Source organism: Nicotiana sylvestris, chromosome 7, assembly GCF_000393655.2.
Source record: "Nicotiana sylvestris chromosome 7, ASM39365v2, whole genome shotgun sequence".
Lineage (NCBI taxonomy): Eukaryota > Viridiplantae > Streptophyta > Magnoliopsida > Solanales > Solanaceae > Nicotiana > Nicotiana sylvestris.
In genome coordinates this window covers 32,753,004-32,769,591 of record NC_091063.1, presented here as the reverse complement: position 1 = coordinate 32,769,591, position 16,588 = coordinate 32,753,004, and positions in this window count along the sequence as shown.

Here is a 16,588-nt window from a genome sequence, read left to right as displayed (position 1 = left end):
CGGGCATTGCTCTAATACTGCAGAATATTCCTTATTAAATGTTACTGGGCGCAAGACATTTAACACACTTCTAGAACATTATCCCTTTCGGTAAAAAGCGGAATATCTGTGTTCGGTCTTCGGCCTTCCTCGTTATGGGTTCCAGGTGTCCTTCCTTTAGATGACCACGTGTCATATCATATTTTACCCTATACAGATAGTCTCCCTGCTTTCCGGTGACATAATTTTGTGTTATCGGAAAATTGGTAGAAACACTCTTTTGACGAAATTTCTATAACTCCCTCTGTAGGCTTCTGACGGTTGATTAGACGCACGTCTCTCCGTATTTAATGCTCTAAACATGCGTCATCTCATGATTCGGTAAAGCTTTGGCTCATTAACGAGGTAATCATGGCCATAAATTTAGCAGCCAAAATTTTACTTACACGCATCATCCTTTTCCCTTACACTTCTTAATTTTCCAAGCTTTTGATTTGCACATTTGTTCTTCATCTTTTCTCTAACTCTCTTCAAAGAAAAATACTTCTCCTCCTTACATAATGGCTTCTTCCTCAAAGCATAACAGTTCTTCAAAGAACAAGAAAAAAGCCGAGGATTTTGTTCCTCCCAACAATAGGCTCCATCATCCCTAGAAGTCTTATTACCACAAAAGACTTTGAGGAAAAATTCCCTACTGCTAACTCTCGTACATAGGCTGTCAGTAGATACCCTTCTTCCATCCGTCCTTCCAGCATTCCTGTTATAAAGAAAGACTGTCGCTTCCATGAGTTGGATATTATCACTCTTGATCTATCGGAGCGAGTGACCCTTCCCAATGAGGGTTTTACATATTTTTACATGTATCCCTTTACTTTGGGTGCATTTTATCCTGAGCGGAGAGCTTGATTTCGTAATTGTGGAGTTTTGCCTCCACTACCAAGTATGTTTGGCGCAAGTAAGTCCTTTTGTGTGGAGGACGGTTGCTTGCCTTTGGCATTTGTGCCAGGAGACTAAAGAAGGGCTAACCTTAGCTCATATGATGAATCTCTATTCTCCCAAGATCTTCCATGAGGGAATGATAAACCTTTACAAATGTGGCCACTATGCTCCGTTGACTAGCATGGATGGTGACAACGACCGTGGGTGGATGGAACGGTTCGCTGCAATTGCCACTAATGACATCATTCCAACAACGACATCATCCTTTCCGGCCACTTGAAACCGTACTCGTAAGATCTTTGTTTGATATTCTTACTAAATATACTTCTATAGTCATATCGATCTTTTATCCTTCGCATAATTTAGCAACTCGATGGATTCCACTGGTGGTTTAAGGTTTGGACCGAAGGGTTCAGAAAATTTTGGATGTTACAACGCCCGAAACTCGTTTGCGAAAAGAGTTGGCCCTTCAATATGGGTGGAAGGCCAAAAATCATGGTAATTCAAACTCACCTTGTTTCAATTTTTCATGTGAAGAACGTGACTACTTCCTTCTATCTTTTCCTTGAAATTAGGTCTACCCGCAGGCTCAATTGTTGTCCCTGAGGAGGACATTTTGGCTAATCCTGCTGATGCATCGAGGATGCTTCAAGAAGTGCTTACTCGAGCAAGTGTCTCCGGACTTGCTTCGGCACATGTGTTTCATTGCAAAGTCCCCGGCCAAAGAACAAGAAACCAAAAAGAAGGCATCTTCTGTGGACGAGGAAAAGAATAAAAGGGCGAAGACTATTGCCCATGTGTCATCTCCAGAAGTTGTGATCACTAGCCCTTCTCCTAGGCCGGTCATAGACACCGTGATGACTGACGTTGATGGAGAATCCAGTGATGATGTGGCTTCTCTACACAGAAGGGAACATTCATCATCAACTCAACAAAATGCTTAATTTGTTGGGTTAGTTACTCTAACCGAGGACGATACCTCGGAACTTTGGGGGGAATTTGATTTAGTAGAAATGCCAATTCCCATTTTCGGCCCCCAATTGATGTGCCTGGTATCGCAGGGCTGAGTACCGAGTCCATGTCGTCTTTGGTTGGCGAGCATCCAACAACCAGCATTGCATTTGATGTAGCTGCTTCTTACTCTTCAGCTCCATCAGCTTCATTTCCATATTCACCAACACAAGTAATTGCTACATCATTTCCATCTTCATTCACTCTTCCACCAACAATTGCTACATAATCTCCATTAGCCACATCTGATCACGAAGGAGATGTTCCTCTTCCCCAGTCCCCAATTCATAGGAACTTGGGGAAAGATTATGCTGATTCTTCTAAAGATCCCCATCAGAATAGGAATGTTACCCTTTCGGTCTCTACCAAGTGCAACATAATTTCCCGGCCGATAGAGCTTGCTAATTATCTGAAGCTTTTGGCTTCAAATAAAGATTGGGAAAAGGTTCGGGAACTTTTGGGAGAGTGCCTATTGAACAACGCCATGCACAACACCACAGCAGTACGCTCATTTCTTCCTTTGTTGTTTCTTCTATTTTTGCATGAACGTATTATAAGTTTCATCTTTCTTGCTTTGCAGGCCAATTTTCTTGCTTCTAATGGACTTCAAAGGTTGATTCGTGATAAGGAAGAACTTACTTCTACTCAAGATAAACTTTTGGCAGAGCGGGAGCAAAGTGTCGCTCGCCTCTCGGAATTGGAAGCCAAGGCTGCTGAGGTTGTTGCATTGGAAGCTCGTTTGTAGCAAAGTGAACAAGAGGTGGTAACCCTTAGCCAAGAGATTGGCCCACTGAGGGTTAGATTTGACGAATCCAAGGCCAAATGGGATGAAGTACATGACGCCGTTCTTGCTGAAACTGAGCGTGAGGCAACCACTACTGAAAAAGTGACCGACTTAGAGGCAGCTTTAAACTCCAAAATCGAAGAGATTGCTACTGCGAGGGCGAAACATGCCCAGTTGGAAGAGAAGTATAGGAAAACAATTGAGTATAATAGGCTCTTTAGTTCAACTATCTGCGACCTTGATGTTAGCCTCAAATCTGTTAGGTCTGCCCGGGAAAGGCTTTCTACCGAGGTAACTCAACTCAAAGAAGAACTTAAGCACCGAGCGGCTTCCCTCATTGTTGAAAGAACTTACGCCATGTACAAAATTAGGAGAAAACCCTTGGAAGAGTCCAAAGCAGGTATCATTGATTTTGATGCTGAAATTGCTAAGGCTCGAGAGCTTGAGTTGGCTGCTAAAAATGGACTCCCAGCGCAGTCTGATGCTCCAGGCCCTTCTAGCTTCGGTTCTGAGTTCTCGGGAACTAAAGAGGAATCGTAGGGCGATGATGCTCAAGACCAAACTGGGGAAAATGTCGAGCCATTGGTAGATCCATTTACTTCTCCCAGTGGCGCAAACACTTCTCTTCCTCCTGGTTCTGGATACTGCAATTTAGCTTTCCTTTTCTTTTTCCAATTCTTGTACCTGTGTTATTTTCGTAAATAACAAGACATATCTTTTGCTCAAGTATTGTTTGAGTTTCATTTTCATTTGAATATGAATGCAAGTCTTTATCCTTTGCATTTTCTTCCTTTTGCTTAAGGACTTTGCACAAGTTTTCCTGTTTGCGTCTTATTACGTGCAACCTTGGATGTATTTCTCCCAAAAACATTTTGGTTCCAAGCGTTAACCCTTTTACGTGAGGGTTTTTCTAAGAGTTTTCGCAAATTTACTTTTTGCGTCCTTTCATGTACGTTTTTGGGTGCATTTTTCCCTGAAGACATTTTTATTCTGGGCATATATTCTTCCGAAACCAACCCTTTAACGTGAGGGTATTTGCGTAAGTTTAATTTTTACGTCCTTTCGTGTACGTCTTCGGGTGTATTTTTCCCAGAAGGCATTTTGATTCCGGGCATAAATTCTTCCGAAACCAGCCCTTTAACGTGAGGGTTTTCATAAAAGAGTGCCCTCTTATATTTGTGGTGCTCTTGAAGAGGACGTCTCCTGTTCATTATGACACTAGCATTTGAAGTACTTGTTTAAATTTCAAATGACAAAGTTAGTTCATTGTTCAGACAAGAAACAAGATAAAAACAGAAGGATTTCATTTCATTTAATTCCTTCTATTTTCAAAAGTACACAAACATTTGATATGCTAAAAAGAAATTGACATTACTTGTGGCTATCTTGTACAACTTGTTTCTACGGGGCTGGTTGTGCAGTCCTCGGTCCCGATGACACATTTATGTTTCTGGATTTTTGTTTCCCAGTCGACGTAACAATTATTGATGATGTATCCTCATACCATTCCCCCAGTGTTTGAATGCAAAGAATGCGAATTGGAACATTGGAGTCTTGTACCTTCAAAGATTCCACCAATGAATTGCTAGATAATTCTCAACTCAGTAACAAACCTTACTTTCCCTTAGGAATCTATGTTATCGAGCAAAAGATTGTCTAACAATCCTCTAGTGGTTTATGCTCGTGAATGGTCGGGTAACCTTTGCTCAATAGCAAACTTAACTTCCCAGTGGGAATGTACTATAGAGCCAAAGACTATCTAACCATCCCCTAGTGGAAACTTGCTTGTTTGCCTTGCTATTAAGGGTCTTATTGTTGCTGTCTTCATAGTATGCTTTCTTTCGCTACATTCTAATTGGGACAAAAACTGAATGAAGGGAAAAGGAGTACAGTACATACTTTCTGATTGGATAATTTCCATCAGCAATAATATCTTTTGAGGTGTGCCACGTTCCAATCGCTGGGCAACTTGTCTCCATTCAGGTTTTCCAACTCGTATGAACCTTTCCCGGTGATAGCTGAAATCCAGTAAGGGCCTTCCCATATTGGATCCAGCTTCCCTGTATTGAGCTCCCGGGTATTTTGAGTTACTCTTCTTAGAAACAAATCTCCTACTTTGAAATAATGAGGTTGGCTCTTCGATTATAATACCGCTCCATTCTCTGCTTTTGAGCTACCATTCTCACATGCACCAAGTCCATGCGTTCATCGAGCAGCTCCAAGCTGATTAGCATTGCTTCGTTGTTCGATTCTTCATCTACCTGGAAGTACCTCAAGGTGGGTTCACCTATTTCCACCGGGATTATAGCTTCAGTACCGTATACAAGGGAATAAAGAGTTTCTCTGTGCTCGACTTGGCCGTTGTTCGATAGGTCCATAGAACCTCGGGTAATTCTTCGGGACAATTGCATTTTGCTGTTTCCAACCTTTTCTTGAGGTTTTCAATAATCACCTTGTTCATTGATTCTGCTTGACCGTTCACACTTGGATGATAGGCTAAAGACGTGATCCTTTTTATTTTCAAATTTTCAAGGAACTTTGTGACTTTTGCACTGATAAATTGTGTCCCATTGTCGCATGCAATCGCTTTTGGCATTCTGAACCTGCAAATTATATTTTTCCACAAGAAATCAACCACTTCGTGTTCCCTTATCTTCTGATAAGTACCTTCTTCCACCCACTTAGAAAAATAGCCAGTCAAAATTAAAAGAAATCTTACCTTTCCGGGAGCCGGTGCCAGTGGTTATTCCCTATTTCATGAACGGCCAGGGGACATAACTGAATGTAGAAGTTCTGCCGCTTGATGCACTAGTGGTGCGTAGCATTGACACTTATCACATTTTCGTATGAATCTTTAGCGTCTTGTTCCATGCGGGGCCAGTAATATCCTGCCCGCACCAAGGAAGCTGCGCCCGCATGGTTGCCACATATCCCTTCATGGACCTCTCTCATGACATAGTTAGGGAAGAAACTCAAAAATAGCCAGATTTACAAGTGGTTATTCAAAAATAGTCACAATTTCAAAAGTAATCGAAATTTAGCCACTTTTCATGTAAAGATAAATCTGAATGAAAAAACTGTTCAAAATCTGAAAAAATACTCCAGTGTAATATATTGGAGTTAATACTGGAGTTCCAGCATAAGTATACTGGTCCAGCATAATATACTGGAACTTTCCACGTGTTGGAGTTCCAGCATAATATGCTCGAAGTCCATACACAGGTGCACCGATATCCAGTATATATGCTGGAACTTTTCGTGTTACAGCAAAATAGTCGCTATTTTTCAATGACTTTGCAAACGCTGGCTATTTTTGAATGACTAGTCGAAAAACTGGCTAACTCGTGCTATGTTTACCATAGTTAGCTTCGGATGCCCCTAAGCATTGGGCCAACGAGCCTTTGAAAGATTTTCTATATAACTGTCCTCTTTTAAAGTTGTATCGCGCTGCTTCGGTGCACAACGCCCGGGATGCTTTGGGATCTTCCGGTAACTTCCCGTGTTCGAGATAGTCAATGATTTTAATCCTCCAGTCCCAGACCAAATTAGTTGAATTTACCTCATAGTAACCGTTCATATCCAGGACTGAGTTCATTAGTTCTACTATCGTCCCAGACTCCGATCCCTTTATTTTCATTGATGATCTTAAGTTTTCCAAAGTGTCTACTTCTACATTATCCTCCCTTGGGATATGAGTAATTTATCACTCTCATAATCGTGCCAACAAAGCCTGAACTTTTACCAAGTATTGTTGCATGCGTTCTTCTTTGGTGTCAAAGATCTCGTAGACCTGATTTACCACCAGATGTGAGTCACATTTGATTTCGATGACCTCGGAGTCATGTCCCTGGAGTATTCGAGCCCTGCAACCAAAGCTTCATACTCTACTTCATTATTAGTTAGAGGGATCATTTTGATGGATTGCCTTAGGGTTTCCCCCGAAGGTGTAATTTAGAATATTTCGAGCCCAGAACCTTTCACGTTGGAAGCTCCATCCTTGTATAAGGTCCAAACCCCCAATGTAGACTCCGACACCATTACCGCCTCTTTGGTTGCTACAGGAAATAATCCTGTATTGAAATCGGCCACAAACTTGACCAAGACTTGTGATTTAATTTCAGTCCTTGGTTTATATTCTATGTCGAATTTGCTCATTTCGACGACCCATTTGGCCAAACTTCCTGAGAGCTCGAGTTTATGGAGAATGTTCCACAAAGTGATAGTAGTCACCATGGCTATCGGGTGGCATTAGAAGTAGGGCCTCAACTTTCGAGCGGCAGTTATGAGAGCTAAGTCTAGTTTCTCCAAATATGGGTAGTGAGTTTCTGCTCCCGTTAAAATTTTGCTAACATAATAAATGGGAGATTTCGTACCTTCGTCCTCTTGGACCAAAACCACACTTACCACAACTTTCGAGACCGCGAGGTAGACTAGCAATGTTTCACCTTCTTTTTGTTTTGAAAGCAATGAAGGGTTTGATAAGTACTTCTTCAAATCCCCCAAAGCCCGCTGGCACTCCGGTGTCCATTCAATTTTTTTTTTGAGTAGTGCGAAAAAGCGATGAAATTTTTTTGATGACTGGGAAATGAACTTGCTTAAGGCTGCCAATCTTCCCGTGAGCTTTTGGACTTCCTTTACGTTTGACAGTTGATCCGAGATGTCTTCTATGGCCTTGATTTTATCGGGGTTTACCTCAACTCCCTTGGTGAGACCAGAAATCCCAGAAACTTACCAGAACTAACCCCGAACGCGCACTTCTCAGGATTAAGTTTCCTATTATGCTTCCCTAGGATGTCGAAAGTTTCTTGCAGATATTTAAGGTGTTCAAATGCATTCAAAGATTTAACGAGCATATCATCTATATAAACTTCCATAGTTTTTCCTATTTGATTTTCAAACATCCTGTTGACGAGCCGTTGATAAGCGGCTCCGGCGTTTTTCAACTCGAAGGGCATCAAATTGTAATAATATGTACCAAAATTCATTATAAATGAAGTCTTTTCTTGATCTTACGGGTTCATCTTGATTTGGTTTTACCCCGAATAATCATCAAGGAAACTCATTAATTCGTGTCGGGCCGTCGCAGCGATCATTTGATTGATATTTGGCAGTGGGATCGAGTCTTTCAGAAACACCTTATGAAGATCCTTATAATATAGACACATGCAAAATTTATTATTCTTCTTAGGAACTACTACTACATTAGCCAGCCAATCCGGATACCTTTCCTCTCGGATCGAACAGATATTCAGTAAATGGGTTACCTCTTCTTTGATGAATTTGTTCCTAGCTTTGACAATTGGGCGCTTCTTTTATCTTACGAGAGGTATATCCAAGAATAACTTGTGCATGGCTACTTCCATCGGGATACCTATTATATCCTCGTGCGACCATGCAAAACAATCGGCATTAAATTTAAGAAATTCGATAAAAGCAGACCTGAGCTACGAGTGCAGTCCCATTCCTAAGTGGAATTTCCTTTCTAAGAATTCTTCGAAAAATGCAACTTGCTCCAGTTCTTCGTGGACTTTGTTGCATCCGTCTCTTCTGGAACTTGTAAATATCTCGGCACTTGATATTGTTCTAACACCTCTGTCCAAGGGCTAACTTCCTCAGGTTCGGGGGTAGGTGCCGATTCCTGTAATTGTTATGCCGCGTGTTCCTTTCCTTTGCTATTGGAGTCTGAAATTGCATTCATCTCTCTTGATGCCGATTGATCACCCCTTATCTGCTTGATTCCTTTGGGCATTGGAAACTTCAATAATTGGTTATATGTTGAGGGCACGACTTTCATCTTGTGTAACCATGGCCTTCCCAGGATGATATTATACCCATATCACCACTTCAAGAAGTGTTATTTTCATTACTCTTTTGGCGTTCGTGAGCAATAAAATCTCTCTCTGGGTCATTACGCTCGCGAGGTTGAATCTAGCTAGGAGCTTTGTGGCCGAAATAATGCTTCCGGTGAGTTTAGCTTGCTCTAACACTCTCCATTGTATGATATTAGCCGAACTCCCTAGGTCCACCAAAACACGTTTAATCTTAAAATCTAACACATTTAAAGAAATTACCAGTGCATCATTGTGTGGTAGCAGCAATCTATCTGCGTTCTCTTCCGTAAAAGTGATATCATCTTTTCGGAGCCTTTTACTATGAGTTATTGATACTTTCGTCTTCTTCGCTACCGAGAAGATGACCTCGTTCATCTCATTTCCTCCGAAGATCATATTAATTGTTTGGCGTGGGGGTTTTTCTCCTTCTTCTAAAGGTTCTACATTGTCTCTGTTACGATCATAATTGTTATTAGCCCGGTCGCTTAAGAATTCTCTAAGGTGACCGTTCTTCAATAATGTTGCCACTTCTTCTCAAAGGTGTCGGCAGTCCCATATCCGGTGACCATTCATCCCATGGTATTCACACTATAGGTTGGGATCCCTCTAGCTGAGATCAGATCTCATTAACCTTGGGAACTATGCCTCTTTGATGTTTCTCAAGGCTGACACCAATTCCACTACACTAATATTGAAATTGTATTCAGGTAACTTGGGGTAAGAAGGATCCCGTGACCTTGATGTTTCTTTATCCTACAATGACCTGTGTTCCGACCACGATTGATCCTTCTAACAACGGTGAACTTTTCTACTATCTGGAAGCCTCTTCCATGACCTTTAATCCATTCGTAAAGCAAAAATCGGCCCCTCGAAGTCCGTCTGTGTCATAATCATCTTTTGATTATTCTTTATTCTTATCTCGTCCTTTGATCGATGATGGAAAACCAACCTGATCGTCTTCGATCCTTATTTTTGACTCGTACTGGTTATGGACATCCGCCCAAGTCGTTGTTTGAAACTCAAATAGGATTTCCTTCAATTTTTGGGAGGCGTCTAAACTTCTCGGATTCAGTCCTTTGGTGAATGCTTCAACTACCCATTCATCCGGGACAACCGGGAGCAACATTCTTTTCTTTTGGAATCGGATAGCGAACTCTTGTAATCACTCGGACTCTCCCTGAGCAATCTTGAATATATCAGCCTTCCGATCTTGTATTTTTTTGGCCCTGGTATGGGTGTTGATGAAAGAATCCGTGAGCATTTCAAAGAAATCTATGGAATGCTCGGGTAACAGTGAATACCACGTCAAAGCTCCCCTCGTAAGAGTTTTTCCAAATTTCTTTAATAACACAGATTCAATTTTATGAGGAGCTAAATCATTTCCTTTTACCGCCGTTGTAGGATGGCAGGCTATAATCTTGTATTTTAGTTTCTTATTGCACTCCAATTTACTGCACTTTAATTGAGTTTGAGCTTTAATTGCTAGTGCTTTGCACTAATTATGTGTTTCATGCCTTGTAGGATGATTACGAGCTATGTAGATATTATGGAATGAATTCAATTGATTTGGAGCTTTGAAGTCTGAGTAAAGACCTAAGATAAAAAGTCAGGATTGCGTTCGGGGGTAGAAAACCACGTCTGGATATCAAAAGCGCAAGAAAAATCTGTACTATGAGAATCCCCCACTGTCGCGGTGCGTGGGGCACTGTGCTAGCCCATTTTACCTGAAGCTTGTCAGAATAAACTCTTTGGATTTCCCCACTAATGCCCCACATGGTGCGTCGCCCCATGCGATGTGCCTGTGTAATTGTTACAGAGACAGAATCCTATTTCGCGCAGGAAAAGGTGTTTTCATTTGGGCCCGACCCTACTTAGTATAAATACATGTAAAAACTTTATTTTGAGGACTTTTAACATATCTTAGACCTAGGGAAGCTAAGGAGGAGGTGGAGAAGCAAAAGCATAAGGATTTCATCATTCAATCCTCACTCAAGCAAAGAGTTTGGATCATTTTATGTTTTCCTTTTATTTAAACATTGTTATGATGACTTGCTCCATATCTATGGAATAGTTCTCTTTAGGATTTGATGGATTTGGTGTCTTTGATACTTGTTTATGGATATTAATTCTGGTTTTATGTATTGAAATCGTTTTGGATGTTTTAACCATTGCATCTATATTCACTTGTTCATGTAATCGAAAGAGGCATAACTTGTGATATTTTTGCATTATATTTTGTCGGTTGAAGTTATTAATTTATCTTAGTAATCGAAAGAGGCTAGTTGAATTGTTGAGTAAACTTAGTTAGGAGGATAATCGAGAGAGGTTCTCCTAAAGACCAATCCACTATGACATTCTTGCATATCTTCACGTGCTTAAAATTGGTTCATCTCGTGAGGCTAAGACTTAATCGAGAGAGGAATTTCTACTAAACAATTGAACTAATAACCAAGTGAAATCGAGAGAATCAATTGAACATTAGAAGTGAATTATCTAGAGTTAAATCCCAAACATTTGTCTTGCACTTATCTTATTAACCCTATTTTCTCCCCATTGATATCTTCCTTTGCCTATTACTTGCGTCGATTGTCATTAGCCAATAGTTTAGACTCTTAGATAATTTTACTTTAAATCACATAATTCTCAATTGTTGATCTTCTTGGATAGCAATCGAGCTACAAACTACAAAAATACCGTTTAACTCCAATCCTTGTGGATACGATATTTTATTTTACTATATTCGACTAATGAGCATATTTAAGTGTGTGTTTTGCGCTCGTAATTGTGTAGGTGGTAATATGCTCATGTGGATATGAAGATCCGTCATACTTTATCACTTCAGGCATTTTGAACCGCTTCGGGATTAATTCTGGTGCAACACTCGACTTGTATGGAAATTAAGTATGCTTCTTGGAGTCCGGGCCCTTCAGTACTGGTGGCGCGCTCGGGATTTGGTCCATGCGGACATTTACTTCCCTCATAAATCGTAAAAGTTCATTCTTGAAAGGATCGTTCTCGTTATTGAGACCGGATCCGCTCCCCCCAGTCTCGTCGGAACCAACTTCACCCCTGGAAGTGTTGTTGTCGATCCTCTGAGTTGTTTAGCTTGCGGGAATACCAAGAGGAATTGGATCTCGTCTGTTTGCATTATTCGAAGCCCCCAATAACGCTTGCTTCAACTCCGTCATAACATTATCCTGTCGCGTGAGATGACCTAGAATGATCGCTTGTTGCTCTTGGAAGACCCTTACCGTGTCAACGACATGCTCCTTATCAACATCATCGGGAGTCGTCTCCCGAACATGTCGAGGATACTGCCTGTTATGCAAGGGTATGGCGTCATCCCCCTCATTGCGGGTATCACTGATTGAGTCCTTGAAGTGATGTTGATCTCCTCAAACCTCGGGGTTGTGCGTGTTGTTAACAATGTTATCTGTCATTTCTTATAATCTTTTCTAAGACAAAATAATCAAAGAACGTTAGTAAAAAAGGCAGGATCAATTCAATTGCACGACTATCTAGGCCCTATGGTGGGCACCAAACTGTTTACCCATAAAATTGTACAGTTAAATTTGTACGTGGTTTCTAGACAAGTGAACTAATTTGATCCTGAAAATGATGCAACAAAAATGAATTATACAATACTTAGCCTTATAATGTAGAGGAAACGACAGAGATGACAGTTTCGGGAACAAGGTTTCCGGGAATGACAATGATGAAATCAAAAAAGCGAAGAAATAAAATTGTATTAAGCTTTGTATAGAATGTAGTATAAGTTTTCTAGAAAATTTGTCTCCTTTACAATGATAACTAAGCTCACTATTTATAGTTGTATCTAGGGAAGGAGGTCTTAGGATCGTGCCCTCCTTTAATGTCAATTATGAGGGTCATTGATGAAGATGTAACGTGGACATAAATGCCAAATTTCCTGTAACATGCCGTTGCTCTTAATGCTGCAGAATATTCCTTATTAAATGTTACCGGACGCAAGGCATTTAACACACTTCTATGAATGTTTTCGATGACAAACGGAATATCTGTGTTTGGTCTTCGACCATCCTCGTCATGGGTTCCACGTGTCCTTCCTTTAAATGACCACGTGTCATATCATATTTTGCCTTATACTCTTATATTATATAATGTCATTTTCCCCAAAATCTATATGAAACTCATATTAATGTTTTTATATGAAATTTTCGCATTTAACACATTTATCGGTCAACCTAAAATAATTAGACGCTAATCAAATAAAAAAATATAATTATATATTTATGTACATCATATATAAATATATAAAAGTATATATTCAGTGACAATTATTTTAGAGGCGGTTATACTATGTAAATTTCCCTACGAATTTTAGCCTCTAGAATTGGAATATCATATCAGATTTAATTTTCTCCCCTTCTTTATCTTTACATAATATTTACTCTTTAGATCACACCTTAATATTTACTCTTTCCTTGGAAATTCGGAATCTTTACACAAATAGCGGGTCATATTCATTGTTTACTTTTTCTAGTCATAAACATAGATTACACATATAATACAAAAATTATGTATATATTATACCTCCATCTACTATTTTTAATTTAAGTGATTGAGTGATGACTATCTGGGTTAATTCTTCTTTAAATTTAATAGCCATTCTAAGATAACTTATTCATCATAATTAGTTTTTAAATATTTCCTTGCCTTTATGCTAACTAGCATGATAGAATTTTTTTTGCCTCAAATGATGATTCGTTCATTATTTGGAGGTTGCAATATTATCTGATCCTACGTAAAAAAGGACATGTAAGCTTTTAGCAGCTAATCGTAATTAATCTTGTAACTTTAAATCCTCTTTATAAAATTAATGTCTTGCTTCATCTTTTTTTCTTGGTTACGTTGTTCCAAATTTATGTCCACTTAATCAAAAGATTTTACGTTCTCCCAGTCACAATTTTTCGTTCAAGAGCATTCGCCCTGTTTGTTCTTTCGCATTTTCACAATATTTTTTAAATTCTGAGCCAAAGAGACAACGACCTACTACACAAGTAGTTGCAAAGCCACATGTATTGAAGGGGTGTCTTTGGAAAATTGTACTTTTATTATGTATATATACTATATATTGATATCTCTTGACTTCTTTATTGAATTTATATGTTAATATTTTGATCCGAAAATCCTGAATCCATCACGTACAAAAGAACCATGGGGACTACTTTTATATTGGAATAGTTAAAACTAGTCAAAAAAAGTTTATCTACGTAGGATTTGTTGTACTCACTTCCAGTTACTTGTTTTGAGAGAAAAAAAAAAATAACAGGAGTAATAAACTTACAAATTCAAAGAGTCACCAAACAAAAAAGAGCATATTTCTCTTGTGTTTAAAAAGTCCTCTTCTCGCACCTTTTCTTACCCCTTATTTGTAGCACACAACTGAAAAAAACTTCTCTGCACAATCCTGTAAGTTGTAACCACTTGACAAACAGAGTCTATTAACCATGAAGAAAAAACTATGCCTTTGTTATTGTCCCTCTGTCGTCGAAACAGATGATTCTGATCATCATTCTCCAAACTCTGTTCCTTCATCTTTTAAAATCATCGAAAAGGAACCACAGAAAAAAACACTATTTTCTCCACCAAAACCTACATTTTTGAAGCATAACAAGAACCTCCAAAAATTTCCAAGTTATTCTCGTCGGAAAATCTTTACATACAAGTTCTTCCCTCGACTTCTTAAAGCCATTCTATTTCAAGATCCCGTGGTTAGTCTTCCTCAAGTATTATCTTTTATCCCTTTAATTCCTTAGGCTTTTCGAACCTCTGTATAAAAACTATCTTATCTCTGTTTATATTTCTGCACTTTACCATTTCATTATACAAAAAGGGTAGTCCGGTGCATGAAACATACACCGAAAACAGGAAGGGTCGTACCCCAAAGGGTGTGATGCAGATAGCCTACGAGCCGAGGCTGATTTCACGGCTCGAACTCGTAACCTATAGATCACACAGAGATAACTTTATTGTTGTTCCTCTTCAAAAAAACTAACACTTGGACAACTGAATCACTTTTACTCAACTATATGATCACTTCAAGTCGACCGATAATTTAGAAGATCACAATTCACTCCCGCCTAGTACTTTTGATATATGATAATGTTTTCATTTTTTCTTGCTTTTTGATGTATAAATCTATGGGTTGTACAGAGAAATATCCAGCAACTTGAGTTTGAATTGAAAACAAACGGTCGGAATAAAGATGAAAAGTGCTTCAAAAAGTTGGATAATTATGAATCAAGGAAACCAGAATCAGAAATGAAAGTTGAGGAAGTTAATCGAATCCCAAAAGACAAAGTCACTTCTGTTTCACATGAATCTCCGAAGCCGTTATCATCAAATTGTACAAAGCCAAAGTACGCTAATACTTCAACATCATGCGACCAGCGGAAGGAATCTTGTTCGTTGTTGTATTTGATTGTTTTTGCTCTTTTCATGACAATTTTTCTTGGTAAATATTTGGCCATATTGTTAACACTATCATGGCTATATTCTGTTCCTTATCAGTCTCACTATGTTCAACTAAGTCACTTCAGCCCTAAACTCGGATTTTTATGCTTTTCAAACCCCCAAAGGCGCAATCCAGTTAGGGGCGGAACTGCGGACTTGATTTTTCGAGCAACAGGAAATGCATTGAAGTCGTCTGAGTCAAAGTGGAAAGTCATTACAGAGAACATTAAATTGTTGACCTGAAAAGAGAAATTTTGGCGGGAAAAATACTTCAACACTATAGCTTGTGTGACTCTATTGGATATTAGATTAGTACCAGCAATATATTTTTTTAGGAGTGATTATTTTTTTAATTTTTTTCAATTTTATTTTACATATTTTTAGGGAGAATAACGAATATATTCTCTTCGTACCTCTTGTATACAACGAAATTGTAAATTAATGTTTGTCGGAACTGTTTGCTAATTTTTGCAGATATGTTTATTTGGTTCGGTTAGATAGTTTTGATTTTAAACATTACAAAAAGTTTCATTAGGACTATATATTCCTCGACAGATACTGCATTAAACAACTCACATATTTTATTTTTCGTCAAGATTATTAGTACAAAGAGAGTACGGAACTCTGAGGATAATTTAAAACTTGATTCTTTATGTTATGAATATGCCAACATTAAGCTCTTCGAGTATTTTGTCGATCTTGATTTCGCCGATGTCAATATTCTATTACTTGATGAAACTTACAGATCTGCCAAATTCTTGAATTTAGGATGATTTTTGTCCATATAAAACTTATAACATTTTTATTTTGTCAAATGGTAAGAGTATCTACAGTAATACAACACTAACAAAAATCGATATTACATCTCTATCATCTACCAATAGATTTAAATTTGGAATTTTCTGATCCCACCACCTCTAAATGTAATGGGATTTGAACTAATAACAAATACGAAGAATTTTTAGTTAAGCATTTGACAAGATCGAGATACCTTAGCTGGACTCATAGGTATTTAGCTTAAAGTATATACATATTTATATATATATTGCCTGGCATTTTACTCATATTTCGTAAATTTCGAATGTGAAATATAATGATTTGTGCTAATTTGTGATATTTTTATGTGTAAGAATCATCCGGAGGCAATATGAGACGAAGGTGCGAGGTTAAAGGCAAAAAAGAGCGAAACGGGAAAATTGCCACAAAGTAGGGCCACAGGCAGCGTGGGGCGCTACTTGTGGCGCAGAAGTCAGAATGCCAAAAATTCCAGCGCCAGGGCTAGCACCCCACACTACCTTGGGCACTGGTGACGGGAAAGTCTCCTAGTTTGCTCGAGACATGGTTATTTTGGCCCAAGACCCTCCTCCCCTCCCCCAACGCGTATAAAAGCAAGACTAAGCCTATTTTGAGAGGGAAGACACCACTTTTAGAGGGGAGAATGAAAATCACGCTTGAAGGAGGCTTCTAACTAGTTTTTCTTCTCTTCTCTTCCTTTAATTTCATAGTTTATTAGTTCTAGAGTTGTGAGTGCTACATGAACGTTGTAGTT